Source organism: Ascaphus truei, unplaced genomic scaffold (assembly GCF_040206685.1).
Source record: "Ascaphus truei isolate aAscTru1 unplaced genomic scaffold, aAscTru1.hap1 HAP1_SCAFFOLD_1166, whole genome shotgun sequence".
In the NCBI taxonomy this organism is placed as follows: Eukaryota; Metazoa; Chordata; class Amphibia; order Anura; family Ascaphidae; genus Ascaphus; species Ascaphus truei.
In genome coordinates this window covers 21-24,000 of record NW_027454035.1, presented here as the reverse complement: position 1 = coordinate 24,000, position 23,980 = coordinate 21, and the positions used below count along the sequence as shown (strand labels likewise).

The following is a 23,980-nucleotide window of genomic DNA, read 5'->3' as shown; positions in this document are numbered from 1 at the left end:
TATTAAAGGGGTTGCACCCCATTTGGCCACCCCTGACCGCACCAGGGAGACAAGGGGTTAACTGGGCTGAGGTCCAGAAATGTGATGTAACCCTTGTTATGACATGTAAATGTATTTTCCCCTGTTCCATTGTAATGTCTGGTTACTCAGTGTTTGCATCACACACACACTAGAATCCATCCGGGAGCACAAGGGTTAATAATTCTTTAATGATTATAGCTCTTTGTGTAAGTTTCCCGCCTTTTCGGGCACCATTTTGCAGGTCCCCATTGGCCGCCATTAGGGCTCAATGCATTTCAATAGGAATTTGTGCTGTTTTCGTCCTGTTTCCTGTAGTGACCAGCAGGTGGCGTCCGAGAGGGAGAGCGGCGGTTTCCCATTGAAAGTCAATGGGCTCATTGACTTCAATGGAGATGCCTCGAGGTAACCTAGTTGGCTGCCGTCCAGACCGCAAACCGCAAAGCGGATACAATGTCCTTCAAAAGAGCTAAAATCACTGGGTCAAGTTCAACGTCAATTAGCGGGGAAATAAACTGTTTTAGGGCACCTAGGGATAAAATTCTTTTTGCCCCTAGTTCCTAAGCGTCCCCCCACTCGACCACCACCGGGTCCCCGAATCCTGGACCCCCGATAAGGGTCGAACCAGATAGAGCGGGTCGCGCCATAGGCTTTGCCGGCGGCGGCAGAAACGGCTCAGAAAAATGACTAAGTGAGAAATGCTGAATTTTAGGAATCCATATCTCCGGTTCCGGAGGGTTCAGCGGATCAGGGTTTGGGGTATCTGTAGCCACTGCTCCGGCATCGCTGCAGAACCATCCTTGACCCGCTTGGACCAACCCGACGGAGTATGGACCCCCTTGAAGTTCGGGACTTTTCCCATAAACTTCAATGGCAGAAAACCCCCATTGACTTCAATGGCGGCGATTTACCATTGAAAGTCTATGGCGGAGCTGCCCGTTGTTTTCAATGGGGATTTAGTGAAAAGCTGAGATTTCTTTTTCAATGGAGATTTTTGTATTAAAATGATTTAATGTGCATTGGTGTAACTCCGGTTTCTTAGGTCGTAGCAAGTCGCTTTTTGGACCATATGGTGTCCCAGTTCTGGCAATGCGAACTGGGAAGTTTGGACCTGCTAAACCTAACGGAACCGGATATTTTAATACGTTTATGTTTTATGCTTAATAGTGTATCTTAAGGTATGGACAAAGACCCAGAAGAGATTCTTTTGGGCCATAAGGTAGCAGATGGCCCTGGGGACGCCGCTATGTCTAGGATTTAAGTGCTGTTCAAAGAGTTTTATCACCCTCACTGTTTATCCGAAGCCCAAACCAGGGCAGGTCTTAAGTGTTCCAGTTAACACCTTTCAACAAAGGTTTTCCTGCCAGAACTCCAAATGGTAGACTGTCTGGCATTCCTGACGTAAATGTGGGGCTTCAGAAATGAGACCCCCAGAGTTCTACTGCGCATGTGCCAACTAGCAGGGGGGCATGGGTCAGAATGCTTTCCCACGTTAGTGAGTGGCTGGAGGTAATTGTAAACCAATCCCCTGTGCTTAAGGTTAAGAATAGAAGGAGAATGGTTTATAAACTGCTGTCCACCCATATATCCTTTGTCTTCGTTTGCTGATATGGTTACCTGATATCACCTGAATGATTTCCTCACTGCTGAAAGAAATGCTACATCATACTTCTCATTCCCCAACCCTTAAGTAAGTGTACTTCTTGTTCGTTACTGTATTATCTGTTGTGTTCACCTATATTCTAAGGAATAAATACAATTTATTATATCTTAAGCCTCGTTCAGTTCAAACCCAATTATTTTTGTGTAATATTAATAAGCCTGTGGAAGCTATCGTCACAAGGAGGTATTATAGTGTGTATTGTGGGGAGAATTAGTGTGTGTGTTGTTTGGGAGTGATATTCGGGAGGATTGTGTGTGCAGAAGGAAGAATGAGTGAGGGGGGAGTAAGGGAGCAGGATTGAATGAGAGGGGGTCATTGAGTGATAGCGGGGAGGGGAGGGAAGAGTGAGGAGAGTGGGTGTAGGAGGGAGCAGTGCAAGAGACCGTCGGGGGCAGAATACATGGTGAGAAGGGAGGCTGCCTAGAAGCATAAAAATCTACTTCACCACTGTTCTGTACTCTCTTCAATACTCTGTGTTACAGATCTCTCTGGCAAGAAATGGGGTCCAATGGCAAAGACTGCTCTAAATAAGATAGTATAAATGAACACAGAGAGAAATTCCAAAGAGTAACCCAAGAAAATACAAGTGAAATCTAATCGTAAGGTAATTAGTCCCATTAAGTGAAATACATAAAGGAATAGTCCATAAAAAAGCACAAAGGAAAAAAATAGGAGTACTTTATTGTGATGTTACATTTCAGAGAATATAAAATTATAGGAAAACAATTCCACTTTGTTCAGAAAACCAGAAAGTCTTGGTCCCAGGTGGACTGAATTTTTATTGCAAATAAGTTCCTTAATACACAAGTAAAGAATATAGTTACTTATTCTATTCTCTACTGTAAGACGTGCCACATTGCCCAATATTTGGATACAGTGCCCAGATTGTGACCATGCACTACAGAGGTGAGATTCCCCCAACTCCAATTTGCTACACACTCCAAGAGAGATTATTGTGATCAGAGGTGGAATGAGAGGGGTGAGAAGGGTCGCTGCCCAGGGAGTAGCCTGACAGGGGGTACAGAAATCTCTTTTGGTGCATATATTGCGGAGCTGCATTGATTGACTTGTCAATCAGCTCTGCTGCCTATCCCATTGACATCATGATCCGGCACTGTGATCAGCTGCAGCGCTGACCCAGGTGTGTTAGTGCAGCACTTTACAGGGAGGGAACAGAGGTTGTGGATGACAGATGCTGGGGATAGGCCATGAGTACGGGCCAGAGTAAGGTGGAGACTTCCTGTACTCTGCATACAGGACACTGCATGCATGACAGTGTCTGTGTGTGTGTGTGTGTGTGTATTCCAAGTGTCAGTGTGCATAAGTAAGTGTGCTCTGTAAGTATGCCTGTGTGGCAGGTATAGGGGGGTGGTTCAGCTGGAGGAACTTATCCAGGCACAAAAGCACATAGATGCCCCAGATTATACCACCCCAAATGCTGATAATATCCTGCTGCACTTTACAGAAGATGATGCAGATGTCAGTGGGTGGTGGGTTCATTAAATCCATCCATCATATCATAGCCACACTGTGCATATGATGTACTGAATCAATCACAGGAAGACATCTCCATGGTAGGGGTAGAAGTTAACAGAATATGTCCAGCACTGTGGTGTGTAGCCCATAAATAATAATTGTGCACATTACAGAACATACTTGCAACTGCAAGATCATTTTGCTGCTTGTAGTGTTTGCTCTTGTCCTGTGCAGTGTTGTCATAGATCCGTCTCTTCAGTGTTCACTGCAATAAAAGTAAGACATTGCATTAATATTACAGAAGTTTGGGAGCTGAAATCCCACTATGCTGCAGACATTTTCCCTTTGCATAAGATTCTTGTGATTATATCTCAATGATGATCAATAACAACTACATCATAACACAGCCGCTCAATACAAAATATGTATTTGCTATCAATGGTCATGGAGGCCAAACGTCACACAATGTACAGATATACTGCTGCGGCCGAGTTTATTCGAGCATTTGCCCGTTCTTGGCCGCAGCAGTAACCTGGCGCGCGCCGGAGGGTGCCGGGCGCACGCCGAAGCAGCGGAGGAGCGCCCTCCGATCGGGGCTTTCTCCCTTCCGCTGCCGGGTCCGTCAGGTCCCCCGGAACCCCCTGCCGCTGTCCCCCACATCGCGGGACACCAGTGCTCCCTCGGGGAGCCCTGGACGCGCGTGCAGGGGGCGCAGGCACCCGATGACGCGTGACCGTGCATCGGTGATGCGCGGCACGCTGAGGGAGTGCGGCTAGCACGCCGGGGCATCCCCCGGCTTGCGGTGCTAGCCGTGCTTCAATAAAACGTGTCGGTAGTGTAGCAAGGATTATTTCTTCCTCTGGTGCATTATGATGGGATGTGTTGTAAGATTCTGCATTATTAGCATCACTGAATCTTTTGGAAACTGAGTAATATTCTATGTTTTAATGCAATATTATGGATGATCAGCCGGTAAAATAAAGCTTACTGTATCTGTAGCCATGCTCTACCCATGATGTGCTGAATCAATGACTGCAGAGTGATTCAGAGTGGTAAACATGACTGGAACTCATCTCTGAATAGAGGACAGAACAGCAGTGCAGAGTAGGAGGTGAATGTATCTCAAATGGAAGACTTAGTAGCTGTGTGGGGAGTAGACAGTACAGACTGATCAAATAAATAGTTAAAGGAGTATCTTCAACATTACTTGGCTTTGTTATCAACATTGAAGTTTCTCTTGTTTTTTCTGTTCTTTAAATCACTACTACTGATGCCATGTGTAACCTGTACTGAGAGATATACTCTACTGGCCTAGATGAAACCATATGATGCAAACAGGATTCATCCCACTCCAGATTCATATGATTGCACCACTTCAACCTTTAATAAAACACATAGAACTACAGCAGTGCGCTACTGCACATGTTCTTGTTATGAATGGTAGTAGATGTGGTCCTTGGGTCAATACTTCATACAGCAGCCACACTCTACTCATGATGTATTGAATCAACAAAAACCTGCATGGTACAGATCACAGGAAGGGTAGAGTAGAGGGGAATATGTCCAATGCGAAACCCTTAGCAGCTGGATTGTGTGGAGTCAACAAAACGACAAATACTAAATGAGAAATATACACATTGCTTATCTGTCTCTGTGTAGTCATTTTCCTCCTCTTCAACTGTCTTTCAAAATTTCTCTTCTGACAGAAAAGAAACACATGGCTTCAATATTCACTGTTCTTCCCTCCTGAAATAAAAGTTAAGCATTGCATGGTTATGATCATACATACAATGAACCTTGCGCCAAACCATGTGATCCAAAGTAAATCCACCTCCCTCCCATAGCTGTGTTCCTTCTAGAGCTTCTACCACACAAGTCATTAATGTTCGTGACACTGTACTGCAGTCACAGTCTGCACACAAAGTACTGAATCAATTACATCACACTGAAAAGGCAGTCTACATGATGCAATAGTTAACCATAATAACTCTGTCATGCAAATGACAGGAAAACCTATATGTATATCATTAGGGGAGAGGGGAAAAATAATTAAAAAATAAGTGCGACAAATAAAAACAGATTATAGGAAAGTAAATCCTTGCCCTGGGAACTTTACAATCTAATAGAAATGTTAGAAGACTTAAAGAGAGGCAGCAGTTGGGGGAAGAAGTGCAGTAGATGACAATGCTTGTCCTTAATGGTGGGTACAATTAGTAGAAAGCACATCTTGGGAACAATAGTTGTTAGCAGTGACTGTGGGTGTGGGACAGTAGCCACGAGTCAAAGTTTTTTAAATGCTTGATTTAAGTCGTGAATTTTAAGATTGGTCTTACATGTGGGTGGAAGAGGTTATGTTGGCATATACTGAGTGTGAGGAAGTTTCACATGTACGGTGCAGTGATGGAAAATGGTTTCAGGCAAGTGAGAGAACAGTAGAGGTGAAAGAAGTTTACAGGAGACAGTTATGGTTATAGTGCAAGAGACAAGCAAGGGCATAACGAGAGATCAAAGATGATATGCAAGAAGGAGCAGATTAATGGAGAGCCTTAACAAAAAGGTAAGGAGGAGAACTTTGTAGGTGATACAAAAACTTGATGGGATGCCAGGACAGGGATTTAAGGAGATGAGCAGAGACTGTTGTGGGAGAAAGTGAGATAATTCAAGCAGCAGAGTTTTGCATAGGAGAAAGTTGTGAAGCATGGAGGCCTGTTAGTAGTATGTTAAAATAACCTATAGGATAACAGTATACATTGGAGTTTTAGCAGTAGGTTGAGAGGGGAAAGGGAAGATCTTGGCAATATTACAGAGAAAGAGGCAACACATTTTACCCATAGCCGTGCATGTGAATGGAGATGGAATTGAAGAGCCAAATGTTACTCCTATGCAACATGTTTGATGACAAGATAGATGGTAGTACTGTTTACTGTGATGGAGAAAGGGGATAATATGAGCCCAGTGTTAGACATTAAGTTTAAGGCAGTGGAGTGCCATCCATGAGCATATAGCCAGGAGACAACCCAAGAGTAGGGACTGGATTGCAGGAGTGAGAACAGGGGTGGATAGATTTGTGTGTGTATCATCCGCATAGAGATTATATCTAAGGCCAAAAGCATTGATGAAGTCACCAAATGATAGTATGTAGAGAGAAAGAGAGATCTCAGAACAGAGCCCTGATGTATACCCACAGACAGATCAATAGAAGACGAAGACATGTTAGCAACAGAGATGGAGAATGTGTGACAGGAAAGTTATGATGAAAACCAGGATAGAACTTTGTTACTGATACCAAGAGAGAGTTTAGAATATGAAGGAGGAGAGTGATTGAGAGCATCAAACGCAGCCGATAGATCAAGTAGGATTAGTAGGGAAAAACCTTGGGAATTAGCTTTAAGCACAGTCTGTAGAACGTGCTGTACGAAAGGCAGGTTGTAAAGGATCCAGGAGGGCATGTGATTTAAGAATGTTGACACTAGCAATTAGAAGGCAAACAGCATGAGGGATACAGAGCGGTAGTTAGTAAGGCACATAGGGTGTAGTTTGTTTCTGACAAAAGGGTGACCGCTACAGGCTTAAAGTAAGAGGGCAAAAATCCAGAGAATAGGGAGAAATTGAAGATGTGGGTGAGAGTGGGGACTAAGAGATGCAGTAAGGTGTGAGGGGATACGATCTAGAGGGCATGTGGTAGAGGGAGAATAGAAGATGATTAGCTTCCAGCTCTGTAAGAGAAGAAAAGGAGTCAAGTGCAGAAGGAGATTTGGGTAGAAGGAGAGAAGGGGGAAGGGACAGAAGGAATCTCCTTTTGGGTGGCATCCACCTTGCCTCTGAAGTAGTCAAATGCTTGAGGAGAAGTGAAGGAAGGATGGCAAGTGGGAGGAGAAGGTCAGTGGAGGGAGTCAAATACAGAGAAAAAAAACAGCGTAAATTAAATTTGAGTGTTGATGAGTGTGGAAAAAAGTAGTGTATTTAGCCCTAGAGAGCAGCTTTATACAGGACAGGAGACATTTTTACTGTAGAAAAATCAAACAAAGTGTGAGATTTCCTCCGTAGGTATTAAGAACAGCGAGTGGAAGTGTGATGAGTGTGTTTGGGAATTTAGCCAAAGGTGTGGGTTAGAGGGATGAGTGTGTCAGAGCCTATAGGGGGCATATAGATAGGAGGATAGCATTGTAAGAGTTAATAAGATTGTTAGTTTAAGCAGAAAGAAAGAGAGAGAAGAGAGAAGAGAGGTTAGAGTAGATGTCAGAGGAGAGTTTAATTAAGCAGAGGCAAATCAGTGGGACAGGTAAGATGCGGTGAGGGGAATGACTGATTGTGACTGATGAGAGCAGAAGAGGTTATGTACAACTAGAGCCTTGTTAGTAAGAGTGGACATTCCAGAGGGCACAGGAGAAGGGAAGAGAAAAGTAAGGAAAGGAATGTGGATTACATTAGATAGGTTAACACTCTTAGTAGGGAGGCCTGATGTGTATATGAGCCGGTCCAAGATTATAAGAGATATCCCCCAACATCAGCGAGCATAGAAGGAGACACAGAGATAGGTGTAGAGAGAGACAGAGATAGGGATATGTAGAGAGAGAAGGGCGTCAAGAGAATGAGACAGATAGGCGTAGAGAGAGGAGACATAGAGAGAGGGGGCTTTGAGAGGGGGGCGTAGAGAATGAGGGAAGGTGGAAGAGAATAGGATGTGCAGGAGTGCATTTCATTGAGCAGTGCAGAAATAGCTGCAATAGAGGTCTGTACAAATGGTGCTTTGTGTAGACACATGCAAAGGTAGGGGAAGGAAAGTGTATAGAACATGTGGATAAAAGCAGGAGTGTGGAAGTTAGAGAAATTAGAAAAGTTTTACAGAGGAGTGAGGAAACAGTAAACAGAAAGAACAAGAGAGAGGTTACATTGGGATGACGTGCTGTGGTAGAGAGAAATGCTAGGAGAGAGCCTCCAGATATTAGAGGACATGAATTGAGAGAGCAAATGTATAAATCAAAACCGGAGGGGGAGGTATAGCACGAAAGCTTGCACAGCAGTTGATGAAGATTATAGTCTTAAAGTTGCGTGTACCTGTCAGGGCACTCAAGAAGGTCAATGCTCACAAGTGCAGAGTTCATGAAGAAATGCTGAATCCAGTTCCCCTCCAATTTAATTTTAATATAACTTTTTCATTCTTCATTACTGCAAAAAGCAAACAAAACAAAACCACATTGCATTACTATTTTCAAAATGGATTGAATGACATATTCAACAGTAACTGTGTGATGCCAATATTCCCTTCTCACTCGTAGGCCAGTACAGTCAGGTACCCAGTACTGATAAAACAATAAGTGCCCGTACTAAGTACCAATATGAATTATAAGGAAATGTAAAATCTCCAGGTCTCTCTCCATCTCTGCAACAGATATATGGATAAGCCCATATTAAGGCATCACGTGACCGGAGCCGTCACTGACTGGGTATACGCAAAGATGCAGGGAGATGCAAAGAAAGGGAGGGAGAGAGACAGGGAGAAGATGGGAAACGGAGGGAGGCACGGATGGCAGGCCTCTCTCTTTCACTGGTGCATGCAAGGAGCTGGTCCCAACATCCACAAAGTGTGTGTGTATTATTGGTTGTGTTTTATGGCGGTAGGAGGATAGTGTGTATATTGTGTGTGTGTGGGAGTATTATATTGTGTGTAGGGTATTATAGTGTGTATATTATGTTGAGGTGCAGAGGAGAGTGTTAGATTGGGTATCTTGTGTTAGGGGGTATTGTGTATATTGTGTTTAAGACTATAATATTATTGGGGAGATTATTATTGAGGAGGTATTAAAGTGTGTATTGTGGGGAGTATTAGTGTATGTATTATTTGTGGGTGACAGATGCTGTGGGTAGGCCAAGAGTACGGGCCAGACTAAGGTGGAGACTTTCTGTACTCTGCATACAGGACTCTACATGCACTGCAGAGGTGAAATTCCCCCAACTCCAATTTGCTACACTCTCCAAGAGAGAATATTGTGATCAGAGGTGGAAGATGAGCAGGGTCACTGCCCAGGGAGTAGCCTGTCAGGGGGCATGGAAATCTCTTTTGGTGCGTATGTTGCCACGTGGCATTGATTGACCGGTCAATTAGCACTGCTTCCTATCACAGTGACATGATCCGGTGCTGTGATCGGTTGTAGCGCTGACCAAGGTGTGTTAGTGCAGCAATTTACAGGGAGGGAACAGAGGTTGTGGGTGACAGATGCTGGGGGTAGGCCAAGAGTACGGGCCAGAGCAAGGTGGAGATATTCTGTACTCTGCATGCCCATCCTGCATACCCAGGACTCTGCATGCATGCCAGTGGCTGTGGGGTGTGTGTGTGTAGGTATGCCAAGTGTCAGTGTGCATAAGTAAGTGTGCTGTGTGTGTAAGTAAGTTTGCCTGTGTGGCAGGAGGTGTAGGGGGGTGGGGGGCGGGGGGCGGTTCAGCTGGAGGACTTTACCCAGCACAAAAGCACATAGATGCCTCTGATTATATCACCCCAAATGCTGATAATATCCTGCTGTAGATGCACTTTACAGAAGATGATACAGATGTCATCAGTGTTTGGTGGGTTCATTAAATCAATCCATCATATAATAGCCACACTGTGCATATGATGTACTGAATCAGTAACACCAATCACAGGAAGACATCTCCATGGTAGGGGTAGTGTTGAAGTTAACAAAATATGTCCAGCACTGTGGTGTGGAGCCCATACATAATAATTGTGCACATTACCAGAACAACATATTGTCAACTGCATGATCATTTTGCTGCTTGTAGTGTATACTCTTGTCCTGTGCAGTGTTGTAGTAGATCCGTCTCTTCGGTGTTCACTGCAATAAAAGTAAGACATTGCATTAATATTACAGAAGTTTGGGGGCTGAAATCCCACTATGCTAATGACAGTTTCCCTTTGCATAAGATTCTTGTGATTATATCTCAATGATGATCAATAACAACTACATCATAACACAGCTGCTCTATACAGAATATGTATTTGCCATCAATGGTCATGGAGGCAATATGTCACACAATGTACATATATAGCAAGGATTATTTCTTCCTCTGGTGTATTATGATGGGAGGGTGAGATTCTGCATTATCAGCATCAGTAAATCTGTAGGAAACTGAGTGATATTCTATTTTTTAATGCAATATTAGGGTAAAATAAAGCTTGCTGTATCTATAGCCATGCTCTACCCATGATGTGCTGAATCAATGACTGCAGAGCGATTTAGAGTGGTAAACATGACTTGAACTCATCTCTGAATAGAGGGTAGCACAGTAGTGCAGAGTAGAAGGTGAATGTATCTCAAATGGAAACCCTTAGCAGCTGTGTGGGGAGTAGACAGTACAGACTGACCAAGTAAATAGTAAAAAGTAGTAACTTCAACATTACTTGGTTTTGTTCTCCACTCCTGTTTTTCTGTTCTTTAAATCACTAATACTGATGCCATATGTAACCTGTACTGAGAGTTATATACTCTACTGGCCTAGATCAAATTAAATGATGCAAACAGGATCCCTCCCACTCAAGATTCATATGATTGCACCACCTCAACCTTTCATAACAATAACATAGAACTGCAGCAGTGCGCTACTGCACATGTTCTTGTTATGAATGGTAGTAGATGTGGTCCTTGGGTCAGTACTTCATACTGTAGCCACACTCTATTCATGATGTATTGAATCAACAAAAATCTGCATGGTACAGATCACAGGAAGGGGTGGAGTAGAGGTGAATATGTCCAATGCGAAACCCTTAGCAGCCGGATTTTTTGGAGTCAATAAAACGACAAATACTAAATGAGAAATATACACATTGCTTATCTGTCTCTGTGTAGTCATTTTCCTCCTCTTCAACTGTCCTTCAATTTTCTATTTTGCAAGAAAATGAACACATGGCTTCAATATTCACTTCTGTTCTGCAGTCTTTCCTCTTGAAATAAAAAAGTTAAGCATTGCATTATTATTATTATAATTATTATTGACGATACATACAATGAACCTTGCTCCAAACCATGTGATACAAAGCAAATCCACCTCCCTCCCACAGCTGTGCTCCTTCTAGAGCTTCTACCACACAAGTTATTCATGTCAGTGAAACTGTACTGCAGTCCCGGTCTGCACACAATCTACTGAATCAATGACATCACACTGTGTCACACAATGTCATGCTAACGACAGGAAACAATCTTTGTATATATCTTTGTATATATAATAATAATAATAATAATAATAAAAAAAATAAGACAGGACAGACACTCCTACATTGCAATCAATAGAAAATAACTGGGACAGGCACTTCAAGGATGCATACGGTCCCGGATAAACTGTAGCTACCTATACACGTGTGCCTTGTCTCTAGACTCTGCATATATCTCTATTTATATACCACCCATTGTGTACTCAGCGCTTTACAAGAGAGACCAAAAAGTACAGGAAATTATTATACAATAAGTTCAACAAACAAAAACAGACAATAGGAAAGTAAATCCCTGTCCTGGGTAGTTTACAATCTAAGAGAAATGTAAGGAGACTTACAGAGAGACAACAGGTGGGGGAACAAGTGCAGTAGATGACAATGCTTGTCCTTAATGGTGGGTACTTGTAGTATAAAGCACTTCTTGGGAACAATAGTTAGTGACTGAATGAGTGACAGTAGCAACGAGTAAAAGCTATTGAAATGCTTCATTTAAGTTGTGAATTTTAAGGTTGATCTTAAATGTGGGTGGAAGAGGGTATGTTGGCATATACTGAGTGTGTGTGAGTTTCACAGGTAAATTGATGGGAAAGGGTTTCAGGCAAGAGAGCGAGTGCGCAGTAGAGGTGTAAGAAGTATAATGGAGACAGTTATTAGTAGAGCTTAGGAGACGAGGAAGGGCATAACGAGACCAAAGATGATATGTAGGAAGGAGCAGATGAATAGAGAATAGTGTTGGACTGGGTCCTCAACTATAAAAAAATGGGTAACGGGTACCCGGCCAAAATGAAAGGTTCTACCCGGTCGGGTACACGGTTTGGCACTTACCTTCCGGGTGGCGGTGACATCTAGGATCAGCAGCAGTCCTGTGACGGTGGCAGCATCTGTGGTGTCTTCAGCCGGCGGGGGAGCTGCAGGCTCACAGACACAGCTTACCTGCTTCGGTGCTGTGGAAGTGATTCCTGCAGCTCCCCCCGCCAGGTGAAGACACCTCTGATGCTGCCAACATCAGAGGACTGCTGCTGCTGATCCTAGATGTCTTAGGAAAGGTAAGTATAAAAGATTATTTCCAGCTGCCCTGACATTACCCGACGCCGGGTATTACCCGGCCAAGTCCACTTCTCAGTGGCCGGTTTCGAGTAATGTCCGGGTAGCTGGAAATGTGTCGGGTAACGCCGGGTACTCGGTACACCACTAATAGAGAACCTTAACAAAAAGGTAAGGAGGAGAACTTTGTAGGTGATCTGAAACTTGATGGGAAGCAAGGAGAGGGATTTAAGGAGGAGGAGGAGATGAGCAGATACTGTTGTGGGAGAAAGGGAAATTATTCAAGCAGCAGAGTTTTGGATAGATTGCAAATGAGAAAGTTGTGAAGCAGGGAGCCCTGTTAGCAGTATGTTAACCCATACGATAAGGGCATGCATTGGCGTTTTAGCAGTAGATTGACAGAGAAAAGGGCAAATTTTGGAAATATTACAGAGAAAGAATCGACAAACTTTAGCCAGTGTCGTGAATGAAGATGGAAAGGGAAGAGTCAAATGTTACTCCTAGGCAATGTGCTTTCATGACAGGATGATGGTAGTACTGTTTACTGCGATGGAGAAAGGTGATATTAGGCCAGATTTAGGGGGAAATATGAGGAGCTCAGTTTTAGACATTAGGTTTAAGGCAGAAGAGTGTCATCCATGGAGGATATAGCCAGGAGGCGACCCGAAACTAGGAACTAAATGGCAGGAGTGACGGTAGGGTGGATAGGTGTGTGTATCATCTGCATAGAGATGATATCAAGGGCCAAAATAGTTGATAAGGTCAACTAGTGATAGTATGTAGTGAGAGAGGTCCCAGAACAGAGTCCTGAGGTATACCAACAGACAAAACAACAGGAGACAAAGACACGTTAGCAACAGAGATGGAGAATGTGTGATGGAGAAGTATGATGAAAACCAGGATATAAGTTTGCTGCGGATACGAAGAAAGAGTTTAGAATATGAATGAGAAGAGTGATTGACAGTATCAAAAGCAGAAGAGAGATCAAGCAGGATTAGTAAGTAAAATGGACCTTGGGAATTTTCTTTATGTACATAATTGGTTACATTGGGAAAGGCAGATTGTGAAGGGCCCAGAGGAGCATGTGATTTAAGAATGTTGATCAAACGGGAGATCACAAGACGTTCTAGCAATTAGGAGGCAAATGGTAGGACGGATACAGGGCGATAGTTAGAAATTCACACAAGGTCAAGGTTATTTTTGAGAATAGGGGTGACCACTGCATGCTTAAAAGGAAGAGTTGAAAGAGCCAAAGGATATGGAGGAATTGAAGATGTGGGTGAGAGTGAGAATATAGGATTGAGAGGGCATGTGGTAGAGGGAGAAGAGAAGATCAGGTTCCAGCTTTGTGACAGGAGAAAAGGAGTCAAGAGTGCAATGAGATCTAGATAGAAAAAGAGAGAGGGGGAAGGGAGAGAACGAATCTACTTGTGGATGGCATCCACCTTGCCTCAAGTGAGCAAAGGCTTGAGGAGAAATAAAGGATGGATGTTAAGTGGGAGGAGAAAGTCAGTGGTGGGACTCAAATACATAGAAGACAGTGTGAATGAAATTGGAGTGTTGATGAGTGAGGAAAAAGTAGTGTTTGACCTTAAAAAAAGGAGCAGAGTTTTACAGAACAGGACAAAGGTTTAGTGTAGAAAATCAGACTGTGAGATTTCCTCCATAGGTGTTAAGAGCAGCAGTGTGATGTGATGAAGTGTGATGAGAGCGTGCTTGTGAATTAAACCAATGCATGGTTTAGGCTGCGTCTATAGTAAGCACGCAACAGAAGGCAAAGTTAGCGCATGCCTGTCGCTCCAGCAATCCCCGCACTGAGGTCAGAGGCGACGGGGAGGCCCTGCATCGCTCGCACGCACTGTGGACGACCAAGCGTGTGCCCATGATAATCACGGCCTTAGAGGGATGAGTGTGTCAGAGCCTAGAAGGGGCATATAGATGATGGAGGAGGAGGGAGGAGGAGATGATAGCATTGTAAGAGTTAACAAGATAGTTAGTTTAAGCAGAAAGTGAGGAGAGGTTAGAGATAAGGGTAGATGTCAGAGGAGAGAGTTCAATTAAGCTGAGGTATCGAGTAGGACAGGGGTGAGGGGAATGAGAAGTGGTGGATGATGAGAGCAGAAGAGGTCATGTACAAATAGACCATGTTAGTCGTAGAGCAGACATTCCAGAGGGCACGTGAGAAGGGAAGAGTAAAGTGAGACAAGGAATGTGGATTACATTAGATGGGTTAATACGCTTAGCAGGGAGGTGGAGAGAGAGGCAAGAGGCAGAGGGTGGTGTAGGGGTAGAGGAAGAGATGTTGCATGTACCTTGTCAGAACATTAAAGAACGTCAATTCACACTGGTGCAGAGTTGATGATGAAATGCTGAATCCAGTTCACGTCCAATTCAATTTTAACAGAACTTTTTCATTCTTCATTACTGCAAAAAAAAAGTAAAAAACAATGCATTACTATTTTCAAAATGGATTGAATTCCCCCACCAATGACTATGTGTTACCAATATATCCCTCTCAGTCCCACTGCAGCACATACTGTACCAGTGTGAAAGTAAGAAGGTACACAGTACCGGTAAAACAATACGTGCCGGTACTATGCACCATATGAATTATAAGGGGATGTAAATCTCCCAGTCTCTCTCCATATCCGCAACAGAGCGGGCTCCGGTCAGTGGCATGGATGCCCATATATGGGTATGCTCATATTTGGGCATCCCATGTCACTGACCGGAGCCGGCTCTGAGTATAGGGATATATGCGGAGACGCAGAGGTGCAAGGAAATGGGAGGAGGCACGGTGAGAAACAGGGAGAGACCACAGGAAGATAGAGGGCAACAACTTCCACAAGGTACTTGTATGGGTATAATTGTTTGTATTTTGTGCAGAGGGGGTAATTTCAGATAAAATACAATTCTCCACCCTCTACGAAACAATTCCACTTTGTTCAGTAAGCCAGAAAGTCTTGGTCCCATGTGGACTGAATTTAATGCAAATAAGGTCCTTAATACACAAGTAAAGAATAAAGTTACTTATTCTCTACTGTAAGAAGTGCCACATTGCCCACTATTTGGGTCCTGTGCCCAGATTGTGACCATGCATGGCAGAGGTGAGATTCCCCCAACTCCAATTTGCTACACTCTCCAAGAGAGATAATTGTGATCAGAGGTGGAACTAGGGGAGGGTGTGAGCAGGGTCACTGCCCAGGGAGTAACCTGACTGGGGGCACGGAAATCTCATTTAGTGCATATGTTGCGGCACTGCATTGATTGACCGGTCAATCTGCACTGCTGCCTGTCACAGTGACATCCTGATCGGGCACTGTGATCAGCTATAGCACTGACCCAGGTGAGATAGTTCAGCACTTTACAAGGAGGGAACAGATGTTGTGGGTGACAGATGCTGGAGGTAGGCCAAGACTGTTGGCCAGAGTAACGTGGAGACTTACTGCACTCTGCATGCCCATCCTCTCCCTGACATCAGGGGAAGGAAGTGGCCCTGGGGTGTGTGTAGGTATGCCAGATGTCAGTGTATGCATAAGTAAGTATGCCTGTGTAGTGGGAGGTGTAGGGGCGTTAAGCTGGAGGACTTAAAACAGGCACAAAAGCACATAGATACCTCTGATTATACCGCACCAAATGCTGATAATATCATGCTGTAGCTGCACTTTACAGAAGATGATGCAGATGTCATCATTGGTTGGTGGGTTCATTAAATCAATCCATCATATCATAACCACACTGTGCATATGATGTACTGAATCAGTAACACCAGGAAGACATCTCCATGTTAGGAGTAGAGTTGAAGTTAACAGAATATGTCCAGCACTGTGGTGTGTAGCCCATAAATAATAATTGTGCACATTACCAGAACAACATACTGTCAACTGCAAGATCATTTTGCTGCTTGTAGCATATGCTCATCCTGTACAGTGTTGTAGTAGATCCGTCTCTTCAGTGTTCACTGCAACAAAAGTAAGACATTGCATTAATATTACAGACGTTTGGGGGCTGAAATCTCACTTCGCTGCGGACAATTTCCCTTTGCATAAGATTCTTGTGATTATGTCAATGATGATCAATAACTGCATCATAACACAGCCGCTCTATACAGAAGATGTACTTGCTCTCATTGGTCATTGAGGTAATACGTCACACAATGTACAGATATAGCAAGGATTATTTCTCCCACTTGTGCATTATGGCATTATGATGGGAAATGTTGTGAGATTCTGCATTATCAGCATCACTGAATCTTTTGGAAATTAAGTGATATTCTATGTTTTAATGCAATATTATGGGTGATCAGCCGGTAAAATAATAATAGCTTGCTGTATCTGTAGCCATGCTCTACCCATGATGTGCTGAACCAATGACTGCAGAGAGATTCAGAGTGGTAAACATGACTGGAACGCATCTCTGAATAATGGGCAGCAAAGCAGTGCAGAATAGGAGGTGAAAGTATTTAAAATGGAAGATCCTTAGCAGCTGTGTGGAGAGTAGACAGTACAGACTGACCAAGTAAATGGTAAAAGGAGTAACTTCAACATTACTTGGCTTTGTTCTCCACATTGAAGCTTTCCTCCTCTTTAAATCACTAATACTGATGCCATGTGTAACCTGTACTGAGAGTTATATAATCTACTGGCCTAGATGAAACCATATGATGCAAACAGGATCCATCCCACTCCAGATTCATAGAATTGAACCACCTCAACCTTTCATAACAATCACATAGAACTGCAGCTGTGCGCTACTGCACATGTTCTTGTTATGAATGGTAGTAGATGTGGTCCTTGGGTCTTTACTTCATACTGTAGCCACCCTCTACTCATGATGTATTGAATCAACGAAAACTTGCATGGTTCAGATCACAGGAAGGGGTAGAGGAGAGATGAAAATATTCAATGTGAAACCCGTAGCAGCCGGATTGTGTGGAGTCAATAAAACGACAAATACTAAATGGTAAATGAGAAATATACACATTGCTTATCTGTCTCTGTGTAGTAATTTTCCTTCTCTTCAACTGTCCTTCAAATTTTCTCTTTTGCAAGAAAAGGAACACATGGCTTCAATATTCACTTCTGTTCTGCAGTCATCCCTCCTGAAATAAAAGTTAAGCATTGCATTGTTATTATGATAATACATACAATAAACCTTGCTCCAAACCATTTGATGCAAAGCAAATCCACCTCCCACCCACAGCTGTGCTCCTTCTAGAGCATGCATGTCAAACTCCAGTCCTCGAGGGTCCCAAACAGGCCAGGTTTTCAGTAGGGATATCCTGAAAACCTGGCCTGTTTGCTGCCCTCGAGGACTGGAGTTTGACATCCTTGTTCTTGAGCTTCTACCACGCAAGTCATCCATGTGAGTGACACTGTACTGCAGTCCTGGTCTGCACACAATCTACTGAATCAATGACATCACACTGTAAAGGCAATCTACAAGATGTATTAGTTGTCCACACTTCCGAAATGTTACTTTTATGTCCAAATCACTTATTCCCATGACCTGATATTTGTATTTGTTATTTATAGGATTGTCACAAAGAGTTGATGAGGTCACCAAATGATAGTATGTAGAGAGAAAGAGAGATCTCAGAACAGAGCCCTGATGTATACCCACAGACAGATCAATAGAAGACGAAGACATGTTAGCAACAGAGATGGAGAATGTGTGACAGGAAAGTTATGATGAAAACCAGGATAGAACTGTGTTACGGATACCAAGAGAGAGTTTAGAATATGAAGGAGGAGAGTGATTGAGAGCATCAAACGCAGCAGATAGATCAAGTAGGATTAGTAGGGAAAAGTGACCTTGGGAATTTGCTTTAAGCACAGTCTGTAGAACGAGCTGTACGAAAGGCAGGTTGTAAAGGATCCAGGAGGGAATGTGATTTAAGAATGTTGACATTCTAGCAATTAGGAGACAAACAGCAGGAGGGATACAGGGCGGTAGTTAGTAAGGCACATAGGGTGTAGGTTGTTTCTGAGAAAAGGGTGACCACTACAGGCTTAAAGTAAGAGGGTAAAGAGCCAGAGAATAGGGAGGAATTGAAGATGTGGGTGAGAGTGGGGACTAAGAGATGCAGTAAGGTGTGAGGGGATACGATCTAGAGGGCATGTGGTAGAGGGAGAAGATAAGATGATTAGCTTCCAGCTCTGTAAGAGAAGAAAAGGAGTCAAACGCAGAAGGAGAATTAGGTAGAAGGAGAGAAGGGGGAAGGGACAGAAGGAATCTCCTTGTGGGTGGCATCCACCTTGCCTCTGAAGTAGTCAAATGCTTGAGGAGAAGTGAAGGAAGGATGGCAAGTGTGAGAAGAAGGTTAGTGGAGGGAGTCAAATACAGGGGAAAAAAGACAGCGTAAATTAAATTTGTGTGTTGATGAATGTGGGAAAAAAAGTAGTGTGGTTTGGCCCCAGAGAGCAGCTTTATACAGGACTGGAGACATTTTTACTGTAGAAAAATCAAATATCAATTGTGTGATTTCCTTCATAGGCATTAAGAACAGCGAGTGGAAGTGTGATGAACATGTTTGGGAATTTAGCCAAGGGTGTGGGCTAGAGGGACAAGTGTGTCAGAGCCTAGAGGGGGCATATAGATAGGAGGATAGCATTGTAAGAGTTAATAAGATTGTTAGTTTAAGCGGAAAGAGAGAGAGAGGTTAGAGTAGATGTCAGAGGAGAGTTTAATTAAGCAGAGGCAAATCAGTGGGACAGGTAAGATGGGGTGAGGGGAATGACTGATTGTGAATGATGAGAGCAGAAGAGGTCATGTACAACTAGAGCCTTGTTAGTCAGAGAACGGACATTCCAGATGGCATAGGAGAAGGGAAGAGAAAAGTAAGGAAAGGAATGTGGATTACATTAGATAGGTTAACACTCTTAGCAGGGAGGCAGAAGCAGGGAGGCCCGATGTGTATATGAGCAGGTTCAAGATTATAAGAGATATCCCACACATCAGCAAACATAGAAGGAGACACAGAGATAGGTGTAGAGAGAGACAGAGATAGCTCTATGTAGAGAGAGAGGGACGTAGAGAGAATGAGACAGATAGGCGCAGAGAGAGGGGGCGCAGAGAGAGGAGGCGCCAAAAGAGGGGGCGCAGAGAGAGGGGGCACAGAGAATAGGATATTAAAGAGTGCTTTTCATTGAGCAGTGCAGAAATAGCTGCAATAGAGGTCTGTACAAATGGTGCAGTGTGTAGACACATGCAAAGGTAGGGGAAGGAAAGAGGAGAACATGTGGATAAAAGCAGGAGTGTGGAAGTTAGAGAAATTAGAAAAGTTTAACAGAGGAGTGAGGAAACAGCAAGCAGAAAGAACAAGAGAGAGGTTACATTGGGATGACGTTCTGTGGTAAAGAGAAAATGCTAGGAGAGAGCTTTCAAATATTAGAGGACATGAATTGAGGGAGCAAATGTATAAATCAAAACCTGAGGGGGAGGTATAGCACGAAAGCTTGCACAGCAGATTATAGTCTTAATGTTGCGTGTACCTGTCAGGGTATTCAAGAAGTTAAATTCTCACAAGTGCAGAGTTCATGATGAAATGCTGAATCTAGTCCCCCTCCAATTTAATTTTAATATAACTTTTCCATTCTTCATTACTGCAAAAAGCAAACAAAACAAAACCACATTGCATTACTATTTTCAAAATGGATTGAATGGCATATTCAACAGTGACTGTGTGATGCCAATATTCCCCACTCACTCGTAGTGAAGCACATATTGTACTAGTGTTGAAAGTAGGCCGGTAGAGTCAGGTACGCAGTACTGATAAAACAATAAGTGCCCGTCGTAAGTACCAGCTCCGCAACAGTGCGGGCATCACATTAGTGACGTGGATGAACATATATGGATAAGCCCATATTAAGGCATCACGTGACCAGAGCCGTCACTGACTGGGTATACGTAAAGACGCAGGGAGATGCAAGGAAAGGGAGGGAGAGAGACAGGGAGAAGATGTGAAACGGAGGAAGGCACGGATGGAGGGAGTTCTTCCGAGCTTCTGCGGGCCTCTCTCTTTCACTGGTGCATGCCGGGAGCTGGTCCCAACATCCACAAAGTGTGTGTGTATTATTGGTTGTATTTTATGGGGGTAGGAGGGTAGTGTGTATATTGTGTGTGTGGGAGTATTATATTGTGTGTAGAGGTGCAGAGGAGAGTACTAGATTGTGTATCTTGTGTAAGGGTGTTGTGTATATTGTGTTTGGAGCTATAATATTATTGGGGAGATTAGTATTGAGGAGGTATTATAGTGTGTATTGTGGGGAGTATTAGTGTGTGTATTGTTTGTGGGTGACAGATGCTGGGGGTATGCAGCAATCCCTGCACTGAGGTCCGAGGCGGCTCTGCATCGCTCGCACGCACTGTGGACGACCAAGCATGTGCCCATGATAATCATGGCCTTAGAGGGATGAGTGTGTCAGAGCCTAGAAGGGGCATATATATGATGGAGGAGGGAGGAGGAGGAGGAGATGATAGCATTGTAAAAGTTAACAAGATAGTTAGTTTAAGCAGAAAGTGAGGAGAGGTTAGAGATAAGGGTAGATGTCAGAGGAGAGAGTTCAATTAAGCTGAGGTATCGAGTAGGACAGGGGTGAGGGGAATGAGAGGTGGTGGATGATGAGAGCAGAAGAGGTCATGTACAAATAGACCTTGTTAGTCAGAGAGCAGTCATTCCAGAGGGCACGTGAGAAGTGAAGAGTAAAGTGAGACATGGAATGTGGATTACATTAGATGGGTTAATACGCTTAGCAGGGAGGTGGAGAGAGAGAGGCAAGAGGCAGAGAGTGGTGCAGGGGTTGAGGAAGAGATGTTGCATGTACCTTATCAGAACATTAAAGAACATCAATTCACACTGGTGCAGAGTTGATGATGAATCCAGTTCACCTCCAATTCAATTTTAACAGAAATGTTTCATTCTTCATTACTGAAAAAAAAGAAAAGTAAAAAACATTTTATTACTATTTTCAAAATGGATTGAATTCCCCCAACAATGACTATGTGTTACCAATATATCCCTCTCAGTCCCACTGCAGCATATACTGTACCAGTGTGAAAGTAGGAAGGTACACAGTACCGGTAAAACAATACGTGCCGGTACTATGCACCATATGAATTATAAGGGGATGTAAATCTCCCAGTCTCTCTCCATATCCGCAACAGAGCGGGCTCCGGTCAGTGGCATGGATGCCCATATATGGGTATGCTCATATTTGGGCATCCCATGTCACTGACCGGAGCCGGCTCTGAGTATAGGGATATATGCGGAGACGCAGAGGTGCAAGGAAATGGGAGGAGGCACGGTGAGAAACAGGGAGAGACCACAGGAAGATAGAGGGCAACAACTTCCACAAGGTACTTGTATGGGTATAATTGTTTGTATTTTGTGCAGAGGGGGTAATTTCAGATAAAATACAATTCTCCACCCTCTACGAAACAATTCCACTTTGTTCAGTAAGCCAGAAAGTCTTGGTCCCATGTGGACTGAATTTAATGCAAATAAGGTCCTTAATACACAAGTAAAGAATAAAGTTACTTATTCTCTACTGTAAGAAGTGCCACATTGCCCACTATTTGGGTCCTGTGCCCAGATTGTGACCATGCATGGCAGAGGTGAGATTCCCCCAACTCCAATTTGCTACACTCTCCAAGAGAGATAATTGTGATCAGAGGTGGAACTAGGGGAGGGTGTGAGCAGGGTCACTGCCCAGGGAGTTACCTGACTGGGGGCACGGAAATCTCATTTAGTGTATATGTTGCGGCACTGCATTGATTGACCGGTCAATCTGCACTGCTGCCTGTCACAGTGACATCATGATCGGGCACTGTGATCAGCTATAGCACTGACCCAGGTGAGATAGTTCAGCACTTTACAAGGAGGGAACAGATGTTGTGGGTGACAGATGCTGGGGGTAGGCCAAGACTGTTGGCCAGAGTAACGTGGAGACTTACTGCACTCTGCATGCCCATCCTCTCCCTGACATCAGGGGAAGGAAGTGGCCCTGGGGTGTGTGTAGGTATGCCAGATGTCAGTGTATGCATAAGTAAGTATGCCTGTGTAGTGGGAGGTGTAGGGGCGTTAAGCTGGAGGACTTAAAACAGGCACAAAAGCACATAGATACCTCTGATTATACCGCACCAAATGCTGATAATATCATGCTGTAGCTGCACTTTACAGAAGATGATGCAGATGTCATCATTGGTTGGTGGGTTCATTAAATCAATCCATCATATCATAACCACACTGTGCATATGATGTACTGAATCAGTAACACCAGGAAGACATCTCCATGTTAGGAGTAGAGTTGAAGTTAACAGAATATGTCCAGCACTGTGGTGTGTAGCCCATAAATAATAATTGTGCACATTACCAGAACAACATACTGTCAACTGCAAGATCATTTTGCTGCTTGTAGCGTATGCTCATCCTGTACAGTGTTGTAGTAGATCCGTCTCTTCAGTGTTCACTGCAACAAAAGTAAGACATTGCATTAATATTACAGACGTTTGGGGGCTGAAATCTCACTTCGCTGCGGACAATTTCCCTTTGCATAAGATTCTTGTGATTATGTCAATGATGATCAATAACTGCATCATAACACAGCCGCTCTATACAGAAGATGTACTTGCTCTCATTGGTCATTGAGGTAATACGTCACACAATGTACAGATATAGCAAGGATTATTTCTCCCACTTGTGCATTATGGCATTATGATGGGAAATGTTGTGAGATTCTGCATTATCAGCATCACTGAATCTTTTGGAAATTAAGTGATATTCTATGTTTTAATGCAATATTATGGGTGATCAGCCGGTAAAATAATAATAGCTTGCTGTATCTGTAGCCATGCTCTACCCATGATGTGCTGAACCAATGACTGCAGAGAGATTCAGAGTGCTAAACATGACTGGAACGCATCTCTGAATAATGGGCAGCAAAGCAGTGCAGAATAGGAGGTGAAAGTATTTAAAATGGAAGATCCTTAGCAGCTGTGTGGAGAGTAGACAGTACAGACTGACCAAGTAAATGGTAAAAGGAGTAACTTCAACATTACTTGGCTTTGTTCTCCACATTGAAGCTTTCCTCCTCTTTAAATCACTAATACTGATGCCATGTGTAACCTGTACTGAGAGTTATATAATCTACTGGCCTAGATGAAACCATATGATGCAAACAGGATCCATCCCACTCCAGATTCATAGAATTGAACCACCTCAACCTTTCATAACAATCACATAGAACTGCAGCTGTGCGCTACTGCACATGTTCTTGTTATGAATGGTAGTAGATGTGGTCCTTGGGTCTTTACTTCATACTGTAGCCACCCTCTACTCATGATGTATTGAATCAACGAAAACTTGCATGGTTCAGATCACAGGAAGGGGTAGAGTAGAGATGAAAATATTCAATGTGAAACCCGTAGCAGCCGGATTGTGTGGAGTCAATAAAACGACAAATACTAAATGGTAAATGAGAAATATACACATTGCTTATCTGTCTCTGTGTAGTAATTTTCCTTCTCTTCAACTGTCCTTCAAATTTTCTCTTTTGCAAGAAAAGGAACACATG

General features: G+C 43.4%; 2 long non-coding RNA genes across 3 annotated transcripts; both read right to left on the bottom strand.

Annotated features, from left to right (window-relative positions):
* Positions 1–2,363: 2,363 nt before the first annotated feature.
* Positions 2,364–15,069, bottom strand: LOC142475339 (uncharacterized). Its single transcript, XR_012790886.1, has 6 exons — positions 14,720–15,069; positions 10,977–11,096; positions 9,893–9,990; positions 8,216–8,326; positions 4,794–4,903; positions 2,364–3,422 (listed from the first exon to the last, which is right to left on the bottom strand). It is a non-coding gene; the product is annotated as an uncharacterized LOC142475339 (long non-coding RNA).
* Positions 15,070–16,322: 1,253 nt separating this feature from the next.
* On the bottom strand, positions 16,323–21,327 carry LOC142475338 (uncharacterized). 2 transcript variants are annotated; one of them, XR_012790885.1, is made up of 4 exons: positions 21,233–21,327; positions 19,901–20,011; positions 17,389–17,508; positions 16,323–16,368 (listed from the first exon to the last, which is right to left on the bottom strand). It is a non-coding gene; the product is annotated as an uncharacterized LOC142475338 (long non-coding RNA). The 2 variants fall into 2 exon arrangements; XR_012790884.1 differs by lacking the exon at positions 16,323–16,368 and having other exon boundaries at positions 16,869–17,508.
* Between the last annotated feature and the right edge of the window lie 2,653 nt (positions 21,328–23,980).